Here is a 7,131-nt window from a genome sequence, read left to right as displayed (position 1 = left end):
TTATATGTGCAACTGCCCTGCTGTTTTGGGAAATTGTGTTCTCATGAAGAATGGAAGGGAAAATTCAAATCCTTACCTGATTCAAAACCACCTTCCATTGTCTTTTAAGAAAGTTATGCAGTTTGTGCTCATCACTAAACATTTACTAAATGGAAAGAGCTAGGTTTTTACTGTGACGTGTGTAGTGACATGTGGCGATTTGTGTGGTGACATGTGGTGACTTGTGTGGTGACTCACGATGGGTTTCAAACCATCCTCTTTTTCCTTTTGCATTCGCTCATTTTTTTTTTCCTTAAAAAAATGTCATTCACCCAAACAGCTCAGTCTCTGGGGTGTTTTCAGTTATCCTAAGATAGGGTTTCTGAAATGTGTTTATAACTTGTACTTTGGTTTATTTGGAATTTTCCAAATACTGAACAAAAAGGAGTTTAATGAAATTCAAATCTTTTATCACTGAGTAAAAAGCTTTGTTAATAGAAATGCCTGAGATGGAAGTTAAAACCTTTTCATAGAACCAAATCAATATTCCTAGACTGAGCTAAAATAATATGATAAATTTGTTTTATTTAAAAATATATCTATGAAAATATAGTTATAGAAAAATGGAACACAATCTTTTGTTAAAATTATTATTTTACAAAAAAATATTCTCAAATTTGGACCCCAAATCAAATCAATCTTTTTCTCTCTCTTCTTCCCATCCCTTCCTTCCTTCCTCCTTTCCTTCCTCCCTGTCTCCCTCCCTTTTTCCCCCTTCTTTTTATCATCACTTCTTCCCTCCAACCCTTTCTTCCCTCTCTTCCTTTCTCTATTGCTATTTAATAGCTGTGCTTCTGTACTCCAAGTAGATTCCATAAACTACATTTATTTTGAAAGCACAGTTCTGCATAAATAGCAAGAACCCCCAGCTCCTTCTGTTATTTCTTTCTGTGGAGGAAGACAAGGATGCTTTTTGTTTGCCAGCCCTCTTCCCACTCTATATGCTGCACTTCTAGCCCTGGTAACATTTATTGCTGACACCTCACTCACTTTGTCACATTGAGATATTGACTCTACATAGAAGCAAGCTTTTAACTTTAATTTTATGATCCTTATTTAAATTATTTTTACATACAGAAACCAGTACACATGTTCCTTTACCATAATCCTCCCATACACTTGTGGTTTTTAGAATGAATATAAACTCTTCCATTTGTCATTGAAGTGAAAACTGAGTGGTTTTACCAAATGACGTTTTTAGGTTTATGTAGTTTAATGACACAATAATTAGTGGTAATAGTAGCAAAGCCAAATATGCAAATACCAGCATCCTATTTTTGACTTTATGGACTCCCTACTCAACTTGATTTCTGCACATTCACCACCTTTTCATCTACTGGAGAGTCGTTTTCTTAGGCAACTCAAATTCTGCTCACAAGTTAGCACAGGGGAACACTTAATAGAGAAAATTTGTTGGTTGAGTGAAGTAGATTCTTGCCATGAAAATTCGCTGTTCAAGAGTGAGCAGTCTAGCAGAAGTTCAGCTCAGACCCAAGATTGAAGGGTTGACAGTTTCTTCTCAAAATCCATTCCTATGTGGTGTTTTCTAAATTGAGGGCCTTTGGTTAATTAATAAGGTTGGCTGAACTGGTAACTTCTGTGTCCTGTTCAGCTTGATATTGGAAACTTGAAATGGGAAGTGAAATGGGAAGAAAGAAAGAATAATGAAAAAACAGCAGACACACACACAGAGAAGCTGGGATCTGATAGTGTGTTCACTCTGATGAAAAGCACCTACTATGCAACCCAGAGCCTCTGTGTTCATTCTGTACAACACAAGGAGGAAGAGTGAGCTAGTCTTCAATGCTTCTGTATGGTGGCACTATCAATCCTATAGTCATCCTGAAAGAGGAAGCTATGATTGTTGGGCTTTATACACAATGTCTATCAACATCTCCATACTGAGTCAATTCCCTGAGCCTGACCCAGAGAAAGATTTGCCAGTTCATAGCTCCTAGGGTCTTTGACACGGTGTGTCCATGTCTGTAACAGAAATTCATTTAGAATCTTATCCACTCCCCACTGGTCACAAGACAAAAGGAGGAGAGAGCATCAGTGTTGGATTCAGCAATGGCAGAGGTGTCTGGTGCAGAGGAGGAATCAGTAGCTATGATCCTAGCAGTATCAGGGATAAAGATGAGAAGGAGCCGAATTTCTCCAAGCAGCGGCCAGGACCGAACGAGGGGGTGAAAGAGTCACAGACACAGTGAGAGGCAACATAATTGAGTGGTGGGAGGAGGAAGAAGACTCAGGATCCGAAAATCTAGGGAAGGAGAGCAAGCCCTGGCTATTAGAAGGGTTCCAACAACTTAAAGCTGCAGAAGCTTTGGATTCTAATACGCTAAGCCCTAAAGCTATAGTATTAACCACTGTTATGTGTTGAGGATACCAACATCCTAGGCCTGAGAGCTGTCACACTTTTACTGTAGGACTAAGAGTTTCAGTACCCGGCCTTGTACAAGAGCCTGCTGCTGCTTGTTTTCAATCCACTGCTGCCATAAGCCAAGGATAATAAAAGGTGCCAAGATCTGGGGTCACTGGCAGCTAAGGCTCAAAGCACTAAGACTCCATCTTAGCTAAGCATGTGTTCTGGTATAGTTACTAGTCAATCAAAGCAAGACATTGGCCAGCCATGCTGGGAGAAAATGCATTAAACAAGACTGGTGGTCCCAGCTGACAATCAAATCTAACATGGAAGCATCTTGAGATGCTGATTTCTGACTTCAAAGGTGATTTCAGCTCATTCCTTCTCTGACCTAGAACCAACCATCCCCTAGCCATATTCTTGATGCAGATATTTGAGTAAATTCATTGGCTCACCGTTAACAAAAATTCAGAAATCAAGGTAGATTTTATTTCTATGGCAGACAAAAATATTCGTGGAAAAAGGTAAAACCGACTCAGAGATGCCTAGAAAGAAAACTCAGTTACTGCCACCTCATAGACGGTGTTTTTATGCTGTTGTTTTCAGAGTTTGACAATCTGACAAACTTCTTTATTTACCAAAACAGTATCACATGCTGATGTTCATGTTTGTTGTGAAATTAGAAGTAAAGTGGCCCTGTCACTAGGGTTTTTTATTAACAAATAAATTATTAAGTGGTGTGCACTGGTTTCTTTGAGCAGACTCCTAATCCCCCTTCCCAGCACTTACCTGTACACCCTCCAAGTCCCCTCTGCCTGGGAGGCACACCGTTCACTATTATGTGATTTAATTATCTCATGAGCCTATTTTTCAATTTCCAGGGAAATAGATTTTTCATAATTTTTACACTGTTTTAAGTTTTTCAAACATAATGACAAATTGACATTTTGTGCGGACCAGATTTTGTGTGTCATTGGAAGACTGTCTACTCATTAATTTTACATTTTGATTACAATGGAAACTCATGTAAGTCATAAGGCATAGTTGTTTGTTTTTTTGTTTGTTTTGTTTTGTTTGTTTGTTTTTGAGATAGGGTTTCTCTGTATAGCCCCGGCTGTCCTGGAACCCACTCTGTAGACCAGGCTGGCCTTGAACTCAGAAATCTGGATGGTTTGTTTGTTTTTTGTTTTGTTTTTCCTGCATCAGGCATAGTTGTAAATTGAGGCATAATTTAAAAGAAATCAGTAGTTTCATGGATTGTTGAAAGGATTTTAAGCAATTTGTTAATATTTTCTCTGAAAAATGTGGAAAACACATGTACATTAACTTCTGAGTTTTCTAAACTTAGAGGAAATTATGTACATAGTTTTCAGTAATATAACAAATTCCTAGGGCATATGTGCTCACTGTTAAGATATTTGATGCACACATGTACTGAGATGATATTTTATGATCTGTGAGGAGGGGCTGAGGGTAAACCTTCCCCAGATACAACTTATTTTTCTGACTTATTTTAAGTGTATCATTAAATAAACCAGAAAATCAAAAATCATTGCAAAGACCAAGTTACCTTTACTTTGAAGGAACATTTCTTACTGGGAGAGTACCCAGTATGTGGGTACACTGTAATCATATCTCTTTATTAAAATAACATTTATTTATTTATTTATTTATTTATTTATTTATTTATTTATTTATTTATTTTTGGTCAAACAAAGTTTAGCAAAAGTTAAGGCTTTGCCTTTTTGTTCCACTCCAGCTTCAACTCAGAATTTCTCCCTGGGGAATTAAATGTGCGTCACAGATATGCAGGCACTGGGTGTTAGTTATATGTTTTCTGTCTGGTGTGGGCTAAAGTGTATCTCCACAAATTCTTATGTTGAAATATTAATCATAAAAAACTAAATTTGGAAATAGGCCTTTAAAGACTTAGTGAGGTTGCTTGAGGTCACAAAAACAAGCCCCTTGTGTGTCAGGACTAGTGTCCTTAAAAGAATATGGAAAAGCACCCTAAACTGCAGTGTCCATGTTTAGAAATGAAAGGCCATGTTTGATTAGTCAGAAAATAACTGTTTCAAAGCAGGAACAAATACAGCACAGTCTCTCCCTCCCTCCCTCCCTCCCTCCCTCCCTTCTCTTTCTTCTCTCTCTTCTCTCACTTCCTCCCTCTCTCTTCCTCTCTCTCTCTCTCTGCATCCTGTCTGTATATGTCTTTGTCTATGGATACATCTATAGATATTTATAGTACAGTTTATTGCTCTAATGGACAGGATGAACTGAATGCCATTGGGATAAATCAAGCACAGAAGAAAACAATGCAGTTATGAGTCTTGATAACCAGAGGCAAGGCATGAACCTGTTGTCCTAGAACACGACATCCAATTTTGGTTTGTGGAAAAGTTTTGTAAGTAGAAGGATCATGATCTAAAACAAAGACTGAGACTATATTAACAAATATACAAACGTGCTGCACTATCATTTACTGTTATTGTCATACATTCTCTTCCGTACACAACTGTATTAACTTCATTTAATGAATGAACATGTATAATGTATCTTGCATTATGTATCTTGCTGTACAATGCTTGTATTGCTACAATGTTACTAGGCATTTGGACCATTCCAGCTCCATTGCAATCTCACATTATCATCATCATGTATGTAGTCGGCCATATGTAGTTATCATGTGGCATAGGACTCTATTTAATACATGTTGAGAAAAATAAGTGATAATTACTTGCTTTCAAAAGGAATATAAGTATGGATGTTGACTTGAATGACTTGATAGATAAAAAAGGATTTTGTTCATCATATATGGTATGACCTGTTTAATAGTGAAAATGATTTATAATTTTAAAACAAGGTAGCCATTTGATTATTCTAAACATTCTTTTCAGTGACTAAGAACTGGCTCAAAAGATGTGCCATGGCTTCTGTAACATGGCTATCGTCTGCTGCTGCACCTTCCCGAGGAGCTGGCTCAAAAGTTGTGCCATGGCTTCTGTAACATGGCTATCGTCTGCTGCTGCACCTTCCCGAGGAGCTGGCTCAAAAGATATGCCATGGCTTCTGTAACATGGCTATCATCTGCTGCTACACCTTCCCGAGGAGCTGCCTCAAAAGATGTGCCATGGCTTCTGTAACATGGCTTCTGTAACATGGCTATCGTCTGCTGCTGCACCTTCCCGAGGAGCTGCCTCAAAAGATGTGCTATGGCTTCTGTAACATGGCTATCGACTGCTGCTGCACCTTCCCGAGGAGCTGCCTCAAAAGATATGCCATGGCTTCTGTAACATGGCTATCGTCTGCTGCTGCACCTTCCCGAGGAGCTGGCAGCAGCTGGCGAGCCACGGTTCCACAGTCACCACGTGCTACCGGAAGGCTGTAATCAAAAATGCAGACGTGTTGGAAGATTTGTAACAGGACTCAGTGGAGCACGCTAATCAGACATTGGAGTACACAGCATAGAAAAGGATTTTGTGGCCATATCAAGAAGGAGTTTGACAAGAAGAACAACTCCACGTAGCACTGCATTGTGGGGCGGAACTTTGCGGTAGTTACATAACACACTAAACCAAACATTTCATGTACTTCTACCTGGGTTAGGTGGCCATTCTTCTGTTCAAATCTGATTAAAATTATGATCTGTGCCAAACACCCAGTGATCCATCCAAAAACAAGGACTGCATCCTAAGTTCCAGATACCAGAGACTTGAGTCTGTAGCCTTACTGAGGGAACGCCCCATTTGAGTATGTTGTGTTCAGTACAAGTTTGTGGATATAAAATTAGTAAAAAGCTTATATTTGTATTTATTTTCTAGTCCATGCTTCTGTGCCTCATTTTTTCTCCCTTAGGTCACTCCTCTAAAAATAAATCTGTTGGAGATGGAAAAAAAAAAAAAAAGAACTGCCCCAAAGCAGGTATTTAAATAAAATTTTATATTGTCATGTCTTTAAATCTGCCAATAATAAAAAAGAAGTTATAATTTACCATGAGAAAGCTCACCAGGAAGAATCTTGTATTTTTTTTAATTAGAAAAGTAGCATAAAATACAAGCTCTTGACTTACTACATGCCTAGTACAGCTGAGAGCCCTTCCTTTGAAAACTCCGTGGTTGCCAGTAAATCACACACATGTCCCAGTCCTCATGTAGGCAAGCAATTTGGACGGTTTGTTCACACATGGTTTAAAGAGCTACAGGAACACAGAACACAGTGGCTCCAGACCACAGGTATTTGGTAATCACTTAAAACAGATTTACCAATGGGTATTTCTCAATTTCTTTTTGTTTTTCCAGAGCAACTGTTTGCTTCTATGTGCCCAATAACATTTAATTTTGCTTACTAATTTGTCCTTTTGGGGAGATCGCTATGTTAGCCACCGTGAAGAATTATAAAGGAAATCAGATTTCCAAATTTCATATTGACGACACGCACACATTTTCGGAAAACCTTCCACAAATTCTACTGAGTGAATGTGGAAGAATAGAGAAAGAGTGACTGAGAAAGGAGATATCTCAATAAAATGGGGAGCAGGACATATGTTTGTAACTATGAGGCAGGGGAGTGCCTGTATTTTATACTTGTAAGGTTTAGGACAAGTAGGATTTCTTCTTTTCTTTTCTTTTCTTTTCTTTTCTTTTCTTTTCTTTTCTTTTCTTTTCTCTTCTCTTCTCTTCTCTTCTCTTCTCTTCTCTTCTCTTCTCTTCTCTTCTCTTCTCTTCTCT

General features: G+C 38.4%; 1 pseudogene; it reads left to right on the top strand.

Annotated features, from left to right (window-relative positions):
• Positions 1 to 5,698: 5,698 nt before the first annotated feature.
• LOC110302376 lies at positions 5,699 to 6,040 on the top strand (annotated as a pseudogene).
• Positions 6,041 to 7,131: the final 1,091 nt, after the last annotated feature.

The sequence above is a fragment of the Mus caroli genome, chromosome 9, assembly GCF_900094665.2.
Source record: "Mus caroli chromosome 9, CAROLI_EIJ_v1.1, whole genome shotgun sequence".
In the NCBI taxonomy this organism is placed as follows: Eukaryota; Metazoa; Chordata; class Mammalia; order Rodentia; family Muridae; genus Mus; species Mus caroli.
Note: the sequence above shows the minus strand (reverse complement) of the source record. Positions and strands in the feature narration are given on the sequence as shown.